Here is a 24,336-nt window from a genome sequence, read left to right as displayed (position 1 = left end):
CTGAATCAAAGTGGGTTTAGCGTGCTTGGCCCTACCATCTATCCAGACTGTTGGTGTCACAGGGTGTGCAAATAACAAGGAAAGGACCTCAGAATTCAGAAATACACCAAAGCAACCTATTCACCTGGGGTTGAGGATACTTCTAACCTCTTTGGAGCGGTCCCTGACCTTGAAGGGTCAAGCATCCATATTTGAAAGTGGCATCTACTTGAGTGGCAAAGTGGCCAATCAAAGAAAGATTTGATGTGACAAATCAGAGATAGGATATGTCCAATTCATACAAGAATGGCATAGGAGAGAGAAGGTATTGAAGAGAGGAAAAAGGGTGGTGGCAGTGTGTGTATAGCAGTTTTTAACAGAGACAGGTTACAGAGAGAATGAGCTAGACACAAGTGAAGGGAGAAGGAGCAGAGAAAGAGGAGGAGACAGAAGATTAGAACCTATTACCAAGCAGAGCCCTCGGGCGGAAGTTCAGGAGATAATAAAGGAGGAATTTGTAAATTGAGGGTTAGTTCTCCACCCTAGGGTGTGGTGGATAGCAGGAAGTAGGCTGTGGCCTTCTTATCTCAACCTTTATGGGGCTCTTGAAGGCCAGGTGGTTCCACTGCGACGGACAAGGTGGCGCTTGAGGACCTGCAGTGAGATGGGGGGGAGGGTCGGCGAGCAATACCTGGAATTACGCTGGCCTCTTCCCAGACCACGCTTGTGGCCAGAGAAAAGGATGCGTCCTATAGAAAATACCTTTAGCGACTCAGAGCCCACATTTGCTTTACTGAGCATGCTCAGGAGTCTGCACTCCGGGGAAACTCAGCAGGGAGTGGCTGAGAGTTCTTCCTGAACAGCTTACTCGGTTCCCACATCAAGTTAGGGTTCAGTTGACCATTTTGAGGCTGCTCTAGGTTAAACTTTATCCTTAGCATAGAGGTGGCTGTGGGGCAAGCCTAGTTTAAAGAGAGTATACTGACTGTGGCTTTAAGAAATCTGTCTCTAGTACCCATGCAGGCCCAAGAGAATTGCTTCTGTCCCTGTGAGACCAATGCCACAGCCAGACCCTCCAGGCCGACAAGCAGATTGGAAAATCTGTATTGCCGGGGCCAGTGGGAGAGCCAGCAGCCTTACTTTAGGTCACTATTTTACCGTGAGATATTTGTCCATAGGTGACACAGTCTACAACTGCTACCAGCAGCCCAAATAGTTCACTTATCCCTGAGAGGCCCTCAGGAATATTAAGGGAGATCCTTGACTTCACTGCAGAGGGTGGAGGGGAGGAGAAGAGGGAGCAAAGCTAGAGTTTATTAGATTTTCAATGTAACACTTAAATTTTTTAAAAATTTTACCCAGTTTCTCTTTTTTTAAATTTATTTTCTATATTCTTTTATGTTTAAATTTTTTATTTCTTTTTTTTCGTCCCCCCCCCCCCCCGCCCCCTTTTGGTATTTTTCGAGATAGGGTTTCTCTGTGTAGCCCTGGCTGTCCTGGAACTCACTCTGTAGACCAGGCTGGCCTCGAACTCAGAAATCTGCCTGCCTCTCCCAAGTGCTGGGATTAAAGGCGTGCACCAACACCACCACCACCAGGCTAATTTTTTTTTTTTTTTTCCGAGATAGGGTTTCTCTGTGTAGCCCTGGCTGTCCTGGGACTCACTCTGTAGACCAGGCTGGCCTCGAACTCAGAAATCTGCCTGCCTCTGCCTCCCAAGTGCTGGGATTACAGGTGTGCACCACCACTGCCTGGCTCTAAATCTTTTATTTGTTAGCGTGAGCTGCAGTGTACTTGGTGGTGGTCTGATGATAACCCTCAGAAGTTGGGTTTTTTTTCACCACCTGGATTCCAGATCACACTCAGGTTGTCAGGTTGCTTGGCTCCAAGCCTCCTTACACCTTGAGCAATTCCATTGGCCCCAGAGACCCAGTAATATCTGTTTAGACCTTGAAATTCCCACCCTTTAACAGCACCAAAAGAGGGACCAAGCCGCATACCTTTGATAGCTATCTCTTTTATTTCTGTATCACAAGTGTATATCCCTCCTTGAGCAGGAAAACGTCCCAAGGAGTCCAGGAACACAGCGACAAAGCAGATCTCATCCTAGCGTCGACTGAGACCTTTCATGTTTGCGTTGTATTTAACCAGTGTCTCAATCAGGATAACTGCTGTGATGAAACATCATGACCAAAAGCAACTTGGGGAAGAAAGGGTTTATTTGGCTTACACTTCCACACAGTAGTCCATCATTAAGGAAGTCGGGGCAGGAACTCAAGCAGGGTAGGAACCTGGACGCAGGAGCTGGTGCCGAGGTTATGGAGGGCTGCTGTTTACTGGCTTGCTCAGCCTGCTTTCTTATAGAACTCAGACCCGCCAGCCCAAGGGAGGGGCCACAAAGGGATTGGCCCTTCCCGATCAATCACAAATCAAGAAAATACCCTACAGAAATTCTCAGAACCTGATCCTTATGAAGGCATTTTCTTAATTGAGATTCCCTCTCAGATGACTTTAGTTTGTGTCAAGCTGACATAAAACTAGCCAGCGTAATCAGCTTGTGGTGGGAGTAAATTGTATGTAGGCCCTCTGGCTAAGGATACTAATTGTTCATAAAATAACTTTGAACCTATTTGTGTAATGTCATATTGAGAGAATTTTCAGTTATTCAGAAAAGTTAGAAAGGCCCGAAGGGACAATTAACAAACCTGTCACTCGGAGTCACTCGCTGTTAACACTTGCTTTAGCTCCATAGAAATGTTTTTAAAGCCAGCAGATAGTGGATGAGAGCGCTTCCTGCCAAGTCCGAAGAATTTTTTGTTGTTGTTGTTGTTTTGTTTTTTTTAAGACAGGGTCTCTTTATGTAGAGCAGTCTGGCCTCAAACTCAGAAATCTGCCTCTGAGTGCTAAGACACACAGCATGCGCCACTGCCCAGCAATGTCCAATTTGATTCGGAGGTGGGGTACCTGCTTGTTATCCCAGCTCTTGGGAGGAAGGGGCAGGTGGATAAGAACGGTGTTTAGGTGAGCAGGATTGTCCTCGGCTATATAGAAGTTTTGACAAGCCTGGGCTATATGAGACCTCATCTTAAAAACAAAAACCAACCAACCAACTCTGTCCCTGAATCCAATTTGGGGGGTGGGGGAGTAAGGCCTGAAGGGTTTGATCCGTCAGTAGGGTCTGCAAGTGGCTTCAGGCGGGCAGAAGCCAAGGGTGACACCAAATGCCCTATGGTGCGCAGGGCAGTCATCCTTAAAACCCTATCATGGGGCCAGGCACTGGGGAGGCTTGCACAGAAGACCTTAAATTTCAGGCCCATCTGGGCTTACCGATCACATTCTAGGCCAGCTAGATAGTGAGGCCCTGTTTCAAGCAAAACAACCCAATGCTCTTTCCCCCAAGGTCCCAAATGTAAGTGCTAGGCAGATGTGAAGGCTATTTTTGGGTGCCAACCTTTTTTTTTTCTGAGACAGGGTTTCTCTGTGCCCTGGCTGTCCTAGAACTCACTCTGTAGACCATGTTAGCCTCCAACTCAGAAATCCTCCTGCCTCTGCCTCCCAAGTGCTGGGATTAAAGGCATGCGACACCACCGCCCGGCTTACCTCGAGTGTCAACCTTACTACATCAATAATCAAAACCCCCAAATGGCTGGGCCCACCAGTGATGGATTTCTGTTTAGTTAAATCATTTGAAGTGGATCTTTGAAGTAAAAAGATATACCTTTAATCCAGAACTTTTGAGGCGGGAAGAGACACCTTTAATGTGGATCTTTTTGAGAAAGACATACCTTTAATTGGGGGCATACTTGCTGGCAGCTTATGTAAAGGACATGTAATTAGGAAGCTTTTGCTCTATGCCTGCGTATTCTGTCTCGTTAGCAAGTCTATTTCTTCACTTGCATCATAGCCTGCTTGAGACTCCAGCATATACTGACGACCAGCTGAGACATTCAGCTTTGGGGACTGAACAATACTGAATTCCTGGACCTTCTTGTTGGTAGACAGCCATGGTTGGACTAACTGGACCACAGCCTGTGAGGTATTCTAATATACACCCTTTCCATATATATATATTCATTGTGTAAGGTCTGTTCCTCTAAAGAACAAAAAAACCTAGGCTTATCACCAAGGAAACGGAAGTGTTCCAAACGGTCACTCCAGCCTCCTTCCCATCACACCCTTCCTTGTTCCTGTCAGCCTCCACTATCAAACATTAAACACAACAACAAAAGCTAACCGTTTCTCAATGCTCTCCAGGCTGACTGCGTCTCTACTGAAAGTAGCCCTCTCTCCGCTCTCTGGTCTGTGACTATGTTGCTCCTGCCAAGAATGTCATCTGAGACAAGCATTTTAATTCGAGCAGGCACATATCAATCTTATTTTGAAAAAAAAAAAAAGGATGCCAGTGAAATCCCAAACTGCTCGGCGAACTAACAACCGTGCTGCAGGTTTGGAGTGCGCAAAGGGCTTTCCAATAACGTCTCGTAATTCGACCTAACACTCTGGCAGGAGGCTTATTACAATGCGGCAGTACTACAGCACTCGAGGAACCAGGTCGGTGACCGCCTGGATCCAGACACTGGGCTTGAGGAGAGAAGGAGACAGGAGCGCGCCAGGCTGGATGCAGACCCAAACGAACCTTCAGGTCCCGCATTTGACTTCCACTCCAACCAAACCATCTTGGACGTTTCCTCTCTCTCTCCTTGCCCACAGTCAAACAGATCCTCAAAAGGCGTCTTAACTGGAACCAGAGACGCACGGATTCACGTGCGATCGTGGGAAGTCCTGGCTTGCAGTCTCGCGAGGACTCCGGGGTGAGTTCTAGAGCAGCGGTTGCAGTTAGGCCAAGGCTAGGTGTTTGCAGCAGGTACCCTCAGCAGGTGTTCGCAAGAGGCCCTGAGCTTTGCAAGCTGAGCCTAGTTCCTCAGCCCCTGCGCAGTGCGGCGTGCAGCAAGGCGGCGTGTCTTCAAGGGAGCACGGGGAGCCTATCCATATTTTTAAAGGGCTCGCGTCTTGCAGCCCAAAGCTGCTGCTCCGCAGAGTCGAGAGCGCACCTGCGCTGCGCAAGGTCATGTGACCTAGCCTCATGCATCTCCTCAGCTAGCCAGGCCCCAAGACAGCAGACATTAAGGTCCCAGGACAAAGAGACAGGATAGTTCCTGGAAGCCGTCCTTCCGTGCAAGAGTAAGTGCCAATGTCCGCAACTCTCCGTTCGTCTTCCCCACCCCGCTCAGCTTCTAGGATAAGCGGGATTTGGGCCCGGCCCAGGCCTCCCCAGCGCGTACCTGGCAGCTACGGGTGCGCGCCCCACCCCTCCAGGTGAGTAGCGCCAGGCCCCGCCCTCGCAGCAAGGCCCCGCCTCCCACCCGCGCCTGCGTAGTGCGTCCGGTGGCGCCGGGCGCCGGGGCGGCGCGGCCGTCGCAGTTCGGCGGGCGCAGTGCGCGTGCGCCGTAGCGGCCGGGGGGCGGGCGGCGGCCGCTGCGAGGAGCGGGGGTGGGGAGGCGCCGTCTGGCTCGGGCTGGGCCGGCGGGGAGCACGAACGAGCCACGGCGGCCCCGTGGGCAGCCTTGGTGGCCGACAGGTGAGACGCGCGTGGGGCCGGGTGCGGGACTGTGAGGTGAAAGCGAATGGGCCTCGCGGCGCGCAGACCCAGGTGAGCACAGCCCGCGGGGCCCCGGGCGCATTGTCCGCGGGCGGCGCCCCTCAGCGCCCCCTGCCGGCCGGGCTCGGTGGGGCCGGGGCGCGGCGGGCTGGGGCCGGGGCGTGCGCGAGTTCCTTTGTTCGTCGCCCCCGCCTGGTACCCGCCGCCCCCGCCAACATGGCGCTCGCGGGGTCCCTGCCCCAGCCCCGCGGCCGCTTCCCGCGCGCTTTGTTCCGTGCCGGGCGGGGGGCGGGGGCGGGGGCATTGCGTAACCGGGCGGGGGAGGGGCGTGGCGGGACCCCCGCGGAGGGTCACCCCGATGACGCCCTGCCTTGGGGGCTCGGGCCTGCGTGACCTTGGGTTTGCTTCCCGGAATGCGCCCGATGGATGTGCGGTGCGGATACTGCGCAGCGCCGGGGGTCGCAGTCCCTGGCGGCTTCCTGCACGGATGGTGCGTTCTGGGCCTTTCCGGGAGGAGGGGGTGTCGGGTTGAGACATGGCTTCAGTCATCTGCGACGTTGCATGCGCATCTCAAAGTTTGTTTACGCAATTGTTTTTATATTGACTTGGTTTCGATGATATGTGAATTGGGTTTCGGGTTTTGTGAGGATTTTTTTTTCCTGTGTGTGTGCAGTCTTCTGGTTTAAAGGCTTGCTATTTATCGTGTACATCCAAAAGCCATAAGAGATACGTTTAAGTGTTGTAAAAGATTTCAGTGTGGCTAGCGAGAAAGATGGTATCCGTATCGAAATGCGAATGCCTCACTAACTTTCCTTGGAATTTTCTGGAAGAAGCTGTAGCCGGAAAGGATTGATGGAGAGTAATTGCCTTCTGCAAAGCTTTTGTTAGGGAGTGAAACGAAACCGGATCGTAGACGTTTTTTACCTACACGTCCTGAGCACACTTCTGAGGTGAAATTTTGGAAGGATAGAAGAGAGGAGGCAAATCTTTAGCCTCTTTCACCCTTTCAGTATTAGTTAATGGGCGAGCACGATTTACAGGATGCCCGTTATCAGATTTGATCATTGTGTATTAACGTTGCCTGCTATGTTTATAAAAACGTGTCGTGTTTCTCCCAATAAGTAAAACGGTATTGGCTTAAAATCCTACTGAAATGCCTAAGAAAATGAATCAAGCAAAAGGACTTTCCTTCTAAATTCATTTGTATGAGGTCTCCTGTACTCTAGACTGGCCTTGAACTCAGTATCCTTTTTTCAGCTTGGAGGATGAGCCAGTCAATGCGCGGCCATCTTTTTATACTTAGGGCTTTTTGAAATGTATGTGTGTGGCTGTTTTGTCTGCATATTTGTCTGTGTACCACATGTGTACCTGGTGCTCATGGAGTCCAGAAGAGGGCTCTGAACTCCCGGGACTGGAGTTAGACAAATGGGAGTGCTGGGAACCAAATAGGTCCTTTGGAAGAACAGCCAGCGAGTTCTTAACCACTGAGCCAGGCTTAAGATTTTTTTAAAAATAGATTTTTCACTCTGGAATTTCTCTAGTCAAGTCCACATTTAGTGTTCAAAGGAGATGTTCTAAGACTTTCTGGGCCTGCTAAGCCCTGTTGCTGCCCATCTCTTACATAGGATAGGATGAGTCTACTGTCCTGCATTGCACATCCAGTTTTTGCACTTGGCCACCCTTCACCAGGCCTAGTAACAGGACTGTAACCCAAACTGTTGGGGAGGGTTGGAAGTTTTAGGCCAGCTCGGATAATGTAAGATCCTGTCTCAAAAAGTCAGAAGCCTGTGGTAGAGCAGTTGCCAAGCACATACCCAGTACAACAGAGTAACTACCATGTAAACATCCCTTAAATAGAGTAGGTTGTTTTGGGGAATGAAGGCATTTTTTTTTCATGTTGTTGATACACCCCAGCTTGTGCTCCCCCCCCCCCCATCTGTGGATGGAGGCTGGGCTGGTTATTTAGGTAGTGTCTTTTAATTGCCAGCTCCAGAGCAGACAGCAGGGCAGGGCAGTATAGTCGGCAAGCCCTGTGCCTGAGACCCCGCCATTCTCTGTCATTCTGAGGGACGAGGTGTCCTGTTTTCTCCTTAGGATCACAATTCACATTTTCATTTTGGGAACACTGAAAAATATTGCTATTAGTGAGCTTGGAACTTCCTTTTATGGGGCAGAAGAGGGCTGAAAACAAAGAATGAAAGGCATTGGTGGACTTAAAGTTACTTCCCTTGCAAAGTGGAAACTGGGAGAAGTCCATAGAAAAGCAGCCTAGTTCACATCCGGTCCTTCAGGATGGGGTTGCCAAGGATCAAAACTGAGAGCACCTCACTGAGAGGGACTGATGTTGTCTTGTGGATTGATCTGGCCTGCTGGGGAAATTGGGTTTGTCTTTGATTTTTCTAAAGGTCAGATAACAACTTAGTTTCATTTTTGGGTAGCTTCCATAGTGACTGTTTTGATCTCTGGCAGTCTGGTGCAAGACCAAACTTGAAGACCATTGCTCCTGGACTTTTTCTAGATAGGGTTTCTCTGTGTAGCCCTGGCTGTCCTGGAACTCACTCTGTAGACCAGGCTGGCCTTGAACTCAGAAATCTACCTGCCTCTGCCTCCCAAGTGCTGGAATTACAGACGTGTGCCACCACCGCCCAGCAACTCCTGGACTTTTTATTTGACAGTGTTGTTATGTTGTGTCTCAGGTAGTAGTCCTCCCATTAGAGAATGGTGATGTCGATTGTTGTGATTTGTGTGTGCCTCTTTGTTTTGTGGGTGGTCCAAAATTTCACCCTTAAACTATTTGTGAGAGTTATTAGTCTCCTGGAAAAACTTTTGTAGTTTGATCTTTGGGGTAGCTAACAGACTTATGCTTAGACTGATTGTATTGTTAATTATTTGCAGCACTTTTTCTACTGTGTTAGAAATAACATGAAGGGAGCCAGGCATGGCATACACCTGTAATCTCAGGACTAAGGGATGGAGGAGGCAGGTAGATGAAAGTTTCAGGCAACACAGACCTATTGTTGTGGAGAATTTGGAGGATGGAAATGATATCTGCATGGACATTAGTAGAACCTTAGTTCTATGGAAGAAATTTTAAAACAAGTATTTTTCAGCTAAAATGTCTTTCTCCTAAAATGAGAAGCTGCTTCCTCCCCCATCCCCCAGCTGCTTTGTTCAGTTTGGAAGCTTGGTGTTTTGACAACCATTGTTCAGAACCTTCCTCTCTGGGTGGAACTCACCTCTCTGTAGTACTGGGCATACATCTGAACGGGAGACTTAAAGCCTGCAGCCCCTGAGCTGCACCCTGGGAGGAAGCCTGTCTTTCTCCTCAGTGTAGTTCCTAAACCACAGCTGGACAAGTCAGTGTTGATCCCTTCCCCTTCATTTCCAGCTCGGCCAGTTACTAGTGTCTGTTTTGTCATGTCATGAAGTAAACAGCTTGCTTGGAAGTGCCTTTGTAATGAATCTAGTTTAAGTTGTTTTTACTGGGTACCTAATTTAAAATTAGTCCTGAGTCAAAGCTGGAGAGATTGCTCAGCTGTTAAGAGCGCTTCCTGCTCTTGCAGAGGACTCCTATCTGGTTCCTTGCACCCATGTGATAGTTCACAGAGATTTGTAGTTTCAATTCTAGGGACTCCATTGCCCTCTTCTGGCCTCCATGGGCATTGCTTGCACATGGTGCACATATACATACATGCATACACGCAAAACATCCATGAAAATGAGATAGAAGTAAATCTTTAAAAAAATAATATTGCTCTTTCCATGAGTCCTGTAGGAACAATGTACATAAGTTTGTCTTTACAATATAATAGCTTATAGGGAACTTATAGTTATGCTTACAGTAATGGAGTTATGTGCCCAAGAATATCTGGGAAGAGAAAGATGTGCAGTAGGAAAGAAAAGTTCAGATGGTGGGTGGGACAGAGTTGACATTGGTAGCAGTTAATAGTTTTTAGGGAGAGGAATTTATGTATCCATTCACACTTTGAATTCTAGCTGAAAAGTTAGTGGAAGTTACCTTTACTCCCCAGAGGCCTGAGTACCTTATCAGGAGCAGCCCAAAGTTCACTGTAGTTCATTCTTGGCACACAGTAACTCCAGTGGACGTTGAGATGTGTTAACACCTGTGGTTTCATGTGTTTGGTACTTGTATGAAAACAAATTTGGGGCCAGGTTTTGAAAATAGTAAATTTTACATGAATGTAGCTGGTATTTATTTCTAGTAGAACATAGTTGGTAGTTGGTGTTGAGACAGTGTTTCACTGAGTGTGGGACAGACGCTAGGAAACTTGGTAAGGTAGAGCGGGTCTGAGACCGCAGTAACCACCTGAGATGGTAGGTACCTCCCTGCTCCCTGTCAGATTCCTGAGCCAGAATGCGTCACCACACTCCCCACGTCACTACACTCCCCATGTAGGTCACAGAGCCCAGAACTGATTTCTCCATGTTAATGAGGTACCTAGAGGCCCTGAGAGTTTAGCCAATAAGCTTCCCTTCCTGGACATCCCTCCCTGCAAAATTTCTGGTCTGCCCTGAGAAGTTGGTATGCGTCCATTTTCCACGATGAACAGTCAGTTGACAGGGGACTCTCTTCCCCCATCAAAACCATCCTGGAGAGAAGGCTGTCGCCTACAGAGCAACACTGAGTCTCCTGTAGAAGGCCTCTCTGTGCTTCAGGCAACTGCCTACCCTCCATGACGAGCTAAGCTGGAGTGCCCTGGGTTTGTTGTTCTCAGCTCCATGGGGGCCCCCAACGGTCTCAGCCCGTGGATCCCCAATCCTTCAGGCCTGACTATTGTGGAACCCCAGTGGCGACTGGGTGCCAGAGGTCAGGGAACCCAACTTTGGCTTCCCCAGTTTAGACTACGTTCTCCTTTCTTACTGCACATCTTTCTCTTCCCAGATATTCTTGGGCACATAACTCCATTACTGTAAGCATAACTCACCCTGGTGAGTATGTCTCAGTACTTACCCTAAAGCCCAGAACCAGACGGCGTTGATACAGGGAGCCTCAGGCAGTCAAACACTCCCTGCATTTTGCCTCCCTGGCTGTGTGTCTCACACCCAGCAGTGGGGCAGAACCTGGACTCTCAGCTGTGCGGCCCTTGCTTCTCTGGGACTCCATTTGTAGACCAGGTTGGCCTTGAACTCACTGAGATCTGCCTCCCAGGTGCAGAGGCTAAAGGAACAAGCCTCAACATGTTGCCAGGTGCTTGTTTTTTAGGACAGGACATCATATTAACATAGGACCAGGACTAGATTTCTGTTCTAGAGCAGCGTGAAAGATGGGTGGACTCTTAGAGAAGTGATGAAGTCAGCTGAGGCTGGGAAGTGGGTCTGGACCCACCAGCATGTTCATGTCATGTTGAAGTAGATTTAGTCAGTGTGGACATTAGTCACATTTTGGCAGAGTAAATGAAAAAACAAAGGTTGTTATTTTTCTAAGTACTGAGGATCAGGCTTGGTGCTGAACAAGGTCTTCAGACAAGTAAGTATTTAAACAAAATACTTTTTTTTAAAGGTTGTAGTTTTTTTAAAGATTTATTCATTTTATTTATGAGTTCTCTATCTGCATGTGCATCTTTGTGCCAGAAGAGGGCATCAGACCCCATTATAATTGTGAGCCACTATGCTGCTGGGAATTGAACTCAGGACCACTGGAAGAACAGCCAGTGCTTTAACCACAGAGCCACCCCCACCCCCGCCGCTTTTTTTTTTTTTTTTTTAAGTCAGGGTCTCTTGTAGTCCATGCTAGACTCAGACTTGTGTTCCTCCCGTCTCCACTTCCCCAGTGCTGAGAGAGCTGGGATTTCAGGTTTATACTTCCTGTATATGTTGGTAGGTTTTTGGTTTTTGTTTGTTTTGTTTTTTTGGCCGGTAGCCACTTCATTTGTAAAATCCCAGCTTTATGTTTTATGTTGGGTTTGTCAGTCTTACTGTATACTGACATTGCTACAACTGGCTTGAGTTGGGTCCTGACACAGGTGATGGTTCCTGGGAATTGTCACCTGACAGAATCTACAGTCACCTGGGAGAAAGGCTCTGAGCTTTGTGTAAGAACAAGTATCTTACTGAAGTTACTTGCTGTGGGGAGACCCACCCTGTGGCTGGCATGGGTCCCTGGCTGAGATCTTGAACTGTAGGAATAAAGAACAGAGCAGATGCATTCATCTGGTAGGCCACCGCCGGTGGCAGCAGCTTCAGCCTCCTGCTGCCTCCATTTGCAGCTGTCCTTCCCTTGAACTTTGAGCCGGAATACACCTTCCTCCCTCAGGTTGCTTTTGCCAGGATATTTTATCACAGTAGCAGACAAGAAGCTGTAGTACTATGCAGTGGTCTTTTTTCTTGTGTGTGTGTGTGTATGTGTGTGTGTGTACTTTTTTTCATCTGGATTATTGTAGACTCATGATATATCTATATCTCCAGTGTTTTAATCACACAGTCCTTTTCTTCAGCTTGTCCCAACTTGAGAGCATAGTAGGCCTTTATTTGACGTGTGTTAATGTTACGTGGGGTTTTTGCTTCCTACTGTGAGATGTCTGGGGTTCAAGTTTCAGTTTTCTGCCCAGTGCTTATGTTGTTTTAGCTCCTGTGGTTGGGAGTGGAGTTCAGGGCCTGTGGCCTCTGTTATGTCCTTGCTACTGCTACTGTCCTGCTTCCATTGAACTGACTTGGGGCATACGTACATTTTGATGCTGTGTGGAATCAAGGCTAGTACTTTAAGGTTTCACATTGAATTCATCTTTTTCTTTGATGTTGAAATGTGTAGTCTTAGCAACATCAATGCAGTTGCATTCCCACATATTGCATATGTAGTCGTTTGAGAATAAAATTAGTCAGTAGAGCAGCTGTAGGTTCTGTGACTTAACAGTTCTTTGTGTCTTTAGAACCTTAACTACATCAGTTGTATTGTTGATATTCTGAACCAGAAAGCTATCTAAAAATATTGCTGGCTTGATAAGATGGCCCAGTAGTTAGTGTAAAAGCACTTGTTCAGGCAAACTTGACCCCCCCTGAGCTCCATCCTTATGTCTCACAGTAGAAGGAAAAATCAACCTCCACATATCCAGCGTCATGAGAACACACACACACCACACAGATAAATAAAAGCTCCCTTGAAAAAAATTGAGTTGTGGTATAAGTTTGGTTTATTTGCATTAAATCCTTTCTTAGTCTTTATGGATTCATAAACTGTTTTTAATGTTTGGCTTTTTGGGGCAGGGTCTTAAACGATCCTCCAGGCTCAGCTCCTCAAGTTCTAGGGTTTCAGACCTGGCCCTGCATGATGCCTGCTGTAAGTTTCTTACTGCGTGTTGTGTGTGTGTGTGTGTGTGTGTTGTTTGGGGGTTTTTTTGTTTTTGTTTTTTTGCTTTCTTTTATTTTTATTTTTTTATTTTTTGCCCATGTCACATATCCCTGTGAACATTAATGTAATTTAGAATTCAGAACAGTAGCGTAATCTCTCTGTTGGTCCGTCATATGTTTCTGTTCCTCCTTTGGTGTTTGAGTTTTGAAAATAGAAACACATGTATTTTAATTTCCTTCTTTTATCGCGTGGGTTGATTGATGTCTACGATTTTAGGGGCTCATGGTGAAGTCTTGATACTGCTTCGGTGCTTTGTGGAGCAGTGGACTGTTATCAGGTACAAATGCTGTTTTTTGCTTGCTTTCCATCCAGGTTCAGTGACTCTTCACTGTGACTAACTTTTGCAGTTTGAGGTTCAACAGCAAAAATAGAATGAGTTTAGTTTTTAAAAAAATTAAAAATTAAAAAAAATTAAATATAAAGATTTTAAAAAAAGATTTATTTTATTTCCATAGAAATGTGTTTGTGTTGCAGTGTATTTATGTCACGTGTCCGTGGTTCCTGGTGGCGGTCAGAAGAGGCCTCACATCCCCTGAAGTTATCAGCAGTTGTGAGCCACCCTGTGGAGGTGCTGAGAACTGCATTTGGGCCCTCTGTAAGAGCAGCGCCTCTTAGGTACTGAACCGTCTCTGCAGCCCGGCGGTCACTCTTACCATAGAGCCTGACAACTTTGGCATACTGGTTTTTTACTGTTTTGTTTTTCCCTTTAAGCGTAGAATTGCCACCTTTTTTGTTAAAGGAAGTATGCTATGACTTTTCTTTGTCATATCCAAACTGACATTACTGTATTTGTACTCTTTTGTTTTTGTTTGTTTGTTTGTTTTTGTTGTTGTTTGGTTTTTTCCAGACAGGGTTTCTCTGTGTAGCCCTGGCTGTCCTGGAACTCACTCTGTAGACCAGGCTGGCCTCGAACTCAGAAATCCGCCTGCCTCTGCCTCCCAAGTGCTGGATTAAAGTCGTGTGCCACCACTGCCCGGCCTGTACTCTTACTAAGCAAAATAAGACTTAACATGAGCCTGCAGGGTCTGCAGTAGTGTGGATCTGAGAGCCCCTATGCCCACCAAGTGATTCATGTGTGGGTAGTTAGTGCACTGCATAGGTAGGTGGACAGAAGGGTAATTACTGTTCTGGGCAGCACAGGGTGGCGCTGTGCTGTGGTTGACCCCACCTGAGGGAAGCCGGTGTACCTTTCCTTCTGCCTTCTTAGGGACGTTCAGGGATCTTGGTATTGGTTGCTTTTCTCTTTAAAATTCTTTCTCTTCCTTTGGATGTTTTGCTGAAGCCTTACTTTGTTGGGTGTGAATTGGAGTGGAGATGCTAATGGGCCCAGTCTTGGCGGTCATGGGCAGGTTTCTACAGTTCTTCCTTTAGTCCTCAAAATTAGTGTTACTTTGCTTGATACAGTTGACTAGTTTTCTCAAAAAGACTGAGCTCTGTACTAGCAGAGGTTGTGTTAGTGTTGCCCTTGATTCCTTTCCTAGTTCACTCTCTAGGTTCTGTGCACAATGTGAATGTAAGGGACTCAAGGCTGTGAGTTTACAGTTCTTAGTCCCTGTACAGGGGCTCACCATGTGGTGACAGGTGCGGAAACAATCACAGCTTTTATTCTTTTCTTTCTTTTCAATGTTGGTGACTGACTCTGAAGGCCTCCAGGACAGTCACCAACCTGTGCCTGCACCTAGTTCCTGAGGTGGAGAAGCTTGAGGGCGCCTGGGTCAGAAGTCAGCACAGCGCTCAGCCTTGCTGCTGCTGCTGCTGCTGCTGCTGCTGCTGCTGCTGCTGCTGCTGCTCGCTCCTGACCCTGGGCATCGCTGCCCCGGCCAGTCTAAGCTGGAAGAGCTGGGAAGGAGGTTTGGGGTGCAGCTAAGCTCAGGTGAGGTTAACTCTACAAATTGCTACTAGTGGTGAGTGAGCTCAGGGTGGAGAGACCCAGCCCAGGCGTTGCCTCAGGGCCGACAGCCGTAGTGCAACTGGAGTCCTGGTGGAAGTTACACAGCTTTTCCTGAGAGGGAAAGATATATTCCTGAGATGTACTCATCTCAGCTAAGAAAGGGCACCTGCTGACCGAAGAAAGGATTTTGTGAAACAATGAGTTTATTTGAATTACTTTACCAGAGCTTTACTTCTGCCTCTCCTCTACTAAGAAATTCCAACCTGGTCACCTGTTTACCTCTTTCTGGTTGTTAGAAGGGAAGGGTATCTCCTGAGTCCTGTGACCAGACCTCTAGGAGAAAATGTTATAGGCCCCATATCGGATCTCCTGAAGGCCTCACATGGGTCTTTCTTCAGCCCCTCTGCTTCATGACTGCAGTAGTGAGTCTAACCCTGAGGAAACACTCCACTACAGGAGATGAGGGCTTTGATTGGACAGCACTGAAGCCAAACCAGCAATTCCAGTGCTTTGTGGTCAGAATCAGCTGAGCTGGAGACCTTGGGAGCTGATGGGCCAGTGGGAGTGGCCTTTTGGTCTAACCCTCATGGACCTATCTCTGCTTCCTCTTCTGCGGTTTTACTCTCAACCTGCCCCACCAATCTTCTAGACATATAATGAAGTGACTTATCAGAAGATTGTAGTCTTGCCACTGTGCAAACAAAAATCTGAGAGAAGTGTGGAATAATTATGGACAGAACATCTATCCACAAAAGATGTATACAGGTTTGTGTATTATACAAGGTGATTCATAGATACCCCAAGCCCAAGTTTTTGTACATCTCAGGTATAGAGCTAATATACTGATGATAACATTCATTTCTTTGACAGATTCTTGCTATGTAGCTAAGGCTGGTGTGTGGACCTAGCTGTGTAGTCCAGGCGAGCATCAAATTAGCAATCCTCCTACCTTAGCTTCCAGAATGCTAGGATTAAAGGCCTAGGCTATATTTTACATTCTCTGTCCTATATACTTTGTCAGGTGATAGTCTGCTTTCTGGTTACTTTGAGACTAAGCTAGGGAAAGTGTTCAAAGGGGGCTTGGGGAATTACCAGTAACAGGAGGAAGAGGAGCTAGGAAACATGAAGAATAGAGTTAAAAATGGGATCTAACTCTGGTGGCTGCTAAAGTCCCAGGGCTCTTAGTGGGAAGGCATTGTTGTAGCATTTCAAGTAGATTTTGAGGGACCAGTACAGGGAGGGCCCCCTCTGAGGGGTGTGGGGGTCTGAGCACAGTTTCAGGGCAGAGTAGAGAACGGAGACTAGTGTAAAGCACTGTCTGTTCTGTGCTAAACAGTGACCACCGCATGCCTTTCCATCGGGACAGCTCACTTATAGGGAAAGGACTGAGCTGTACCAAGCAAGATCCTTCCTGTGTGTGGCAAATGAGGTACCAGACACTGGAAGTCAGGGGGTCAGACTGCGCCCCTGTTCTCTAGTGTGGGCATCCACAATCTTCCTGAAAGGCACCTTAGTTTTCCTTAGTGGGCATTCTCATTTTCTCTGTATATCTACAAATATTGACTCAGTATTACTTCATTTTGGATTTATCTGGCTTTCTTCTGAAAAATTCTTAACTGTAGTAGTGATGAAATTAATTAGTTGTACCTGAAATATTTAGACTAGTTGCTGTATGCAGAAATCAGTCTACAAACTCCATATGAATTGAGATCTCCAGACTCTAGTGTCTTTCGTATGTAGCTGTCCATTCTGTTCCTACTGGTGAACTTCAGGGAGACTCAGTTTCATCTTACTCCTTGGATTTTGAGACATGGTCTGTGTAGACCATGTTGTCCTTGAACCCCTGACCCTCCTGCCTCTATTTTCAGACTGTTGAATATCGTTTTCTCAAACAAATTCTTAGGTTTAGTTTTTAGGTTCTTTATTCCCTTTGATAATTGGTGTATCTGAGGGTTTTGCTGCTGTGAACAGATACCATGACCAAGACATCTCTTACAAGGACATTGAGTTGGGGCTGTCTTATAGGTTGAGAGGTTCAGACCATCATCAAGGTGGGAGCATGGCAGCATCCAGGAGGAGCTGAGAGTTCTGTATCTTTATCTGAAAGCTGCTAGCAGAGTACTGGCTTCCAGCTAGGATGAGGGTCTTAAAGCCCATACCTACAGTGACACACCTACTCCAGCAGAGTCACATCTTCTAATAGTGCCACTCCCTGGGCTGAATATATACAAACTATCATATTTCACTCCCTGACCCCCATAGGCTTGTTCAAACATATGAGTCTATGAGGGCCATACCTAAACATAGCATAATGTAAAATACATTTAGTTCAACTTCAAAAGTCTCCATAGTCTATAGCAGTCTCAACAATGTTAAAAGTCCAAAGTTCAAAGTCTGTTCTGAGATTCATCCAATCACTTAACTGTAATCCCCAAAGCAAGACAGGAAACCAGCTGGGCAAACCCCAAACTCTGCATCTCCATGTTTGATGTCAAAGCAGTCTTCAAACCTCCACTCATACGATCTTTGTCAATTACAACAAACTTCTTTCTCCTGGGCTGGTTCCACTTCCTGTTAGCAGCTTTCCTCAACTCCTTCACAGGAAGGAAGCTCACAGGAAGGATACCCACAGCTCTGGTATCTCAGAAATCTTGGAATCTCCACGGCAATGTCAATGTTACAGCTTCTTGTTTCAATGTCTGGGATCCACATATGACCTTCTGGGCTTCTCCAAAAGGCTGGCATCACTTCTCCAGCTCTGCCCTCTATAGCACTCTAAGCTCAGGTTAATCCATTCCATTGCCACTGCTGTTCTTGATGATCATCCTATGGTACTGGCATCTCAGTATGCTGGGGTCTTCTGCCGCAACCAGACCTCACCAATAGCCTCTCATAGGCTCTCTTTACCAAGCCTCAAGTCCTTTTCATGACCCCTTGATTCCTTCAAAACCAGTACCACCTGGGTGACTCTTACACATTACCAAGTACAGCTGCAGTATAAGGTCAACCTTGGCTATCTCTGGAACACAGTTTCTTTGTGCTTTCAGAAAACACTTCCCAGAAGATTTCACCTCAGTGATCCTGGTCTCTAATAAAACACCGCTAATTTCTTAGCTCCAGCTAACCATCATCAATTGTCCCAGTAGTCCCTTCTATTTTTGACTCTAAAGCCAGAGACACATGACCGAAGCCACTGAGGTCGTCTGCTTGCTGGGACTGGAACGGGGGCCCCCTTGTTCTATTACATTATCACCAGCTTCCTGTTTTCCAACTCCTTCACAGCCTAAGATTGGCTGTCCTGGAACTTGCTCTGTAGACTGACTTTGAACTCAGAGGGATTTAAAGAAGTGGTCCACCGAGCCTGGATTTAAGTTTTTCTTCACTTAGAACTTATGTTCTAGGCTGGCCTGGACCTCAGAGATCTGCTTGCTTCTTGGGATTAAAGGTTGTACTACTATGCTTGGACCTAAATTTAGCAGGGGGGAGGGGGTCTTGCCTCAAGGTCACTACTCCCTTAATTCAATTTAATATCCTGGAACAGGATTCAGCACCATTTTCCTTTAATACTTGAACCATATATGTTCTCCTCCCCCCCCCCCCCCTTCTCAGCTTTTTTGTCTTGTTTAAAATGCTTTTCATGAAACTTAAGCAGAGAACAAAATCCATGATGGGCATTTATGAGACTTCCTTTGTTAATGCAATTAATCTGAATCTCTTCACCTTCGCCTCAGGCAGACTCTTCAGACAAAAACAGAAAGTAGTCATATTCTTCACCAAAATACCACAAAAAACAGTTTCTAGGCCACACACTGAAATTCTCCAATGAAACCACTTGGGCCACGTCCATACAATTCAAATCACACTCAGTAACAAAGTCTTCCATATTTCTATAAGGATAGCCCAATAAGCCCCATTTAATGCATTCCACTGCTTTCTAAACCCAAAGTCCCAAAATCCACTTTCTTCCAAACAAAAGCATGGCCAGGCCTATCACGGTAGTACTCTGCTCCTGGTACCAACATCTGACTTAGGGTTTTACTGCTGTGGACAGACAACATGACAAAAGCAACTCTTATAAGGACAACATTTAATTGGGGCTGGCTTACAAGTTCAGTCCATTATCTCAAAGCAGGAACATGGCTGCAGCCAGGCAGGCTTGGTGCAGGAGAAGGTGAGAATTCCGCATCTTCAGCTGAAGGCTGCTAGCAGAATACTGACTCCCAGGCAGCTAAGGTGAGGGTCTTAAAGACCACACCCACTCCACCAAGGCCTTACCTTCTAATAGTGCCACTCCCTGGACTGAGCATATATAAACCATCACAAGGTTGCACTTTATTTATTTTATTATTAGAATGAACTAAAGGCTATGGAATCTTTCCTTCATCTAAACTGACCACCCTCACCCCTACCCCCCAAGGCGTGAGAAAAGTAGCTAGTGGATACTTGGCATTAGTTGTGGAGAGCATCTGTTCTAGAACTGAACTTGGGGGTGTTAATAGCATCAAAAGGTTTTTGCATGTGTTGTGACCAAAGATATTCAGCGAGAAACAGTGAATGAATCTGAGGCATTTGACAGTACTCACCTGTGTTGTTTGTTACAGCTTTCTTGCTTGCTTTGTTATTTTATTTTATTTTATTTTTTTTTTTAGTTTTTTGGATTTTTGTTTTGTTTTGTTTTCAAGACAGGGTTTCTCTGTATAGCCTTGGCTGTCCTGGAATTCACTCTGTAGACCAGGCTGGCCTCGAACTCAGAAATCTGCCTGCCTCTGCCTCCCAGAGTTCTGGGATTACAGGCGTGCGCCACCACCACCTGGCTAAGATTTAATTCTTTGTGTAAAAATGAAGTGCATTCTTTTTGTTGTTTTGTTTTGTTTTGTTTTTCGAGACAGGGTTTCTCTGTGTAGTCCTGGAACTCACTTTGTAGACCAGGCTGGCCTCGAACTCAGAAATCCGCCTGCCTCTGCCTCCCAAGTGCTCGGATTACAGGCGTGCGCCACCACTGCCCAGCATGAAGTGCATTCTTATTAGTATGAAACTTGGTTTTAATTTTTAATTATAAAATTAGTCTACCAAATTGTTCTGAAGTAACTTTCTTTGTGACTCTTCAATAACGGTAATTTGTTTACTTATCATATATTTTTATCCTCAGGGTTATGTAAAAATTTCTCTTGCAAAAGTTGAGAAAGCCCTGAAACACACTTAGCGCCTCTGCTCCTTGAGTCATTGTGGTTTGATAATTGACTAAGTAGCCACAGAGAAAATACAATCTTTTATGATTATAGCTTTGTGTCAGAAAAGGATACAAAGGAGCAGCCACAGGAGGTCCTCAGAGTGAGGTGTGAGGGCATCCTCTTGAGGATCAGACCTGACTATTGCTGGCACAGCATCCATACACTAGCATCCGGAGTGCTGTCAGTCAGCAGAGCTCATGTGAGCATGTGTGTCCACAGACTACTGATGGCTCATGTGTCATCTTGATTGGTTGAGTGCTATCTCCTTTCCCTAGATGTCTGGCTGCTGTCTAGGGCTCAAAGCTGCAGTTTCCAATCCCTTGTTTGGTCCTTTTGTGTGGCCAGCCCCCCTTCCCAATCATATTATTAGTGTTAATGAGCTGGGAGTTCACCTTGACTCTGAGACAGTCTCATCCTTGGAAGTTTCAGGATATAGAGGAACTTCCTGAGGATCTACATAAAGACTTCGAGCTCTGGTGTGCCATCATTAACATTCCCTTTCCCAACCAGCAACTTGTCAACTCTTCATGTCATTTACTTATGTTTATTTTTTATATAACTACTGAGTTTACTTAGGATTGGGTTACCTAAAGGAGTATGGATCTAAGATGCTCAGATTCCTTAAGCCTAAAGGCCTCATGAGCCCCTCCCCCTCGTGGCCTGATTGGCCTAGTCTTGTGCAGATTCTAGGCAGACACTGCTAACATTCAAGAGCGAGACAGCCATGTAATGCTTAGAAGTGTTCTGCAGCACACCTCTTCTTGAACTTTCACCTCCTTCCCATTATTTCTCCTGCAGCAGTTCCTTGAGCTGCAGAGGGAGTGATAAAGATGCCCTATTTAAAGCTGGGTGTGGTGATGTATGCCTTCAATCCCAAGATTCTGGAGGTAGAGGCAGGTGGATCTCTGAGTTGTTCAGCCTGGTCAACAGAGCCCAGTACCTCCAAGGCAACACAGAAATCCTGTCTGGAATAAACAGAAGAGAAAAGGGTGAGCATTGGCACGCTTGTTCCAGCACTTTGACGGTTACAGTCTCTGGGGCAACTGTAGTCTACTTCAAGAAGCAGCTGACCAGAGCTGACACCATCACTGTTAGAAGGCATTAGGTTATCACCAGGCTTTTGCAACTTTGCCCTGTAACAGCAGGTGGTTCCCTACTGGTGTCTCTATTGGTTTTGTTTTTAAGGTAGGGTTGGTATCCTTGACTGGCTTGGCATTCTGCACAGGGAAGAATTGAAGTTACTCTCTGTGGCTCCAAGTGGATAGGTTCTGTCTTCATCAAGGTTTTGTTGGCTGTTGGTTTACCTTCCATCATCAGAGACTGAAAGGTGCCTTAGCTTGCAGATGTCATGGCACTTTTAAGCAACCATGTTATCCTTTGTAAGTGAATGCCGTGCCTAAGAAAATTAATCTCAACTTATTGTCCCGAGTAGATCTTATATTCGGATTTTGACTAGATTCTCCTTTTCATATAAATGTATTTGATAATGTATGTTTTTCCCGCCATGCTAGATAAAAAAGGTTATTTTTCTCTGTCACCGAGTGTGGGCTTTTTCTTCAAACCTACAAGTTCTTGTGCACACTGACTGTTGGTTGGTTTTACAATTTTAGTTAGTTCTGACACTGTCTTCATGGAGACACAAACATTTCATGCCAAGTTATGAGTCTAGGTTGTCATCTTTGTTTCTAAACCATAGGCTGTACTTTATTAAATTTAATGATTTGTTAGATTAGCTTGGGCCTCAGGAAAGGTGTGTATTTGCTATATTTTTGGTTTATTACAAAGGTCCTCTGGGATACCTACCTCTGTTCTCACCTACATGGAAACTCTGAAATGAGAGTTGAGCCTGGCAGGTTACCTGGCAGGATTGGGCACACTATTGGCCATTGGTGGATGAGTCTGCAGCCCCTTTTCGGGAGGTTTGGGTTACAGGTTGAAAGTTCTAAGCTTCTCATTTGGTTGGCGGTTACCCTTGACATGTGGTGGCTTTAGTTGTTAGTACTCCTGTGTACCAGGAAAGGACCCGGGGTTAAGATTTTGCTTCAGCAATGACCAAATTTCTTCTCCTCTCCTTCTGTCTCCCCTGTTTTTCAAGACAGGGTTTCTCTGTGTAGCCCTGACTGTTCTGGAACTCTCTGTAGACCAGGCTGGCCTTGAACTCAGAAATCTGCCTGCCTCTGCTTCCCAAGTGCTGGGATTAAAGGCATGGGCCACCACCGCCTGGCCTGGTCGGATTCCTTATAAACAGTGTTGGTGATAGCAGTCTTTTCATTTCCTCCTTCACAGTGATTATTGCTGCTTGTTACTTACTTTAGACTTAGGTCTAGGATATCTGTCATTGGTTTAGGACAGATCTTGATGTCTGAGGAATTGCAATGCCTGTTCTTAACCTCCATGGTACAGTATCTGTCATTGGTTTAGGTGTGTCTATCTTACCCACAGTCTCACTAGCTCAGGCTTGCTGTGAGGGCTTTGTCTTGCCTCTGCACCTTCAGTGCTGGGTCACAGGCACGCTCTACCATGCCTGCTTGTCTGTGTCTGTTTACAGTAGAGCATGTATTTCAGCAGGGTCTATGACCTTGATTAGGTTATGGTATTCTGCTGGCCTTTTCAGTTTCCAGGGGGATGCTTCCAGGGGGATGTAGGCACGGTTTCTGCAGCCTGCTGTGTGGAAGGCATGAAAGAGCCCACGGAAAGCACACCACCCAGTCGTGTTTGCCATGTGCACCCACTCAGAACAGTGCATTTTTATAAGTCACCTCAGCACCTTATAAATAATCTTTGGGATCATTACTGAAGGGTAATCTTGTTTGGAAATTAACCTCCTGAGAGAGATGTTAATGGTCAGTAACCAGTCTGTGTGAGGAATTATCTTCAATCAACAAAGATGGCCTTCAGGAAGAGATAGCATCTCCCCCGACTCTGTATTACTATGAAAAGTCTTGAGTGTTGGTGAATATTGCTTTTCCATATTCACTGTACCTTTGTGCATGTTTTGAGTCTCAGATCATTTGACCCTAGCTTGTAGAGTCAAGAGTCGGCTGTGAGTGCTTACTATTTCCTGAGTGCGTTCTCACCATAGCCAGAATCCTGCTTGCGTGTATAGGGAGAGAGAGAAAGTAGGTAACCCAAGAACCTTTCCATTGTCTGTTCCCCATTTCTTACCTTTGTTGTTAATACATGTGTGAGTGTTCTGCTCTCCTGTATTATGTTCAACCATAGTTGGAGGAGCCATAAGGTGTCAGATACCTTGGAGGTGGAGTTACAGATGGCTGTGAGCTATATGTGATGTGGGAGCTGTAAATTTAACCCAGGAAGAGCAGGCTGTGCTCTTGATCACTGACCCATTTCCCCAGCCGCCCCCCTCCCCCAATCCTTTTTAGCAACTTGCCAGTAAGCTCCACTTAGTGACTTTCCTGTAGCACTGGAATAGAAAGATCAGTATAGCATCTGCTATCCTAGAAATGAATACATATATTTTATTTTTTCCTTATTAAACTAACTGCATAATAAAATAAAAATGATCTGTGTCTCTAGAAAACTTGAATAAATTAAATTAGTTCTGTCAAAAGCGCAATTCTGATTTCAGGATGCTGCTCTTTATCTGACTTCAAAGCACTCTGTGACATCCAGTGAGACATGAACAGGGCTCAGCAGCTCCACTCAGTGTTGGGGAGGAGACTATTTCCTGATGGTTTTAAACAGGAGTTGGGATGAGCCTAGACTGTATGTACTGATTGTTACTCGGGAAGATAGAAGGAATGTTGCATCGTTATCGATAGGAAACAAACAGCTCTTACCTCAAACATGTTGATTCTTGTAGCTGGCCCGTGAAAGAGCTTCAGACTAATCTGAATGCTATATCTCAATGTGGAAGCAGTTTCACAGAATTTTTATGAAATGAGAACAAAAAGTCATAAGGCAAAACAGTTTCAAGTATATTGGTGGAAATATCAGGGAGGTAATCTGTTACATGTTTCAGACACTCTGTACATTCCCAAAGGTTTTACCTGACATGAATGAGGAAGCTAGGTCAGACACTCAGGTGGACCGTGACTGGTCGGTAAAGGGACTAAAGCGAGGTCAGGATGGACCTCGGCATTTTGGCTCATTCCTCAATCATGAAGTTCTAATTAGTCAGCAGTAGGTGTGGCTTTTTTCTAGGAACCTTACTGCACATTATTTTGCTCTAGAAGTCAGTCCTCGTGTAGAGCTGAGAGATGGCTCAGTGGTACAGAGTACTTACCATGTAAGGCAGACATAGCATGAG

The 24,336-nt window shown here is 46.1% G+C and overlaps 1 protein-coding gene across 3 annotated transcripts in view; it reads left to right on the top strand.

The window, feature by feature from the left end:
• Positions 1–5,438: 5,438 nt before the first annotated feature.
• Spin1 (spindlin 1) overlaps positions 5,439–24,336 on the top strand; it is a 45,970-nt gene continuing 27,072 nt past the window's right edge. The window contains exon 1 of one of the 3 annotated variants that reach the window (XM_052156710.1): positions 5,439–5,557. The gene's annotated coding sequence lies outside the window, so the exon portion shown is untranslated. Of the gene's footprint in view, positions 5,630–5,932; positions 6,069–24,336 lie in introns of those variants that run through there. The other 2 variants (XM_052156712.1, XM_052156713.1) reach the window with 2 other exon arrangements.

Source organism: Apodemus sylvaticus, chromosome 14 (genome assembly GCF_947179515.1).
Source record: "Apodemus sylvaticus chromosome 14, mApoSyl1.1, whole genome shotgun sequence".
NCBI classification, from domain to species: Eukaryota; Metazoa; Chordata; class Mammalia; order Rodentia; family Muridae; genus Apodemus; species Apodemus sylvaticus.
This window is presented reverse-complemented; position numbering and strand designations above follow the sequence as displayed.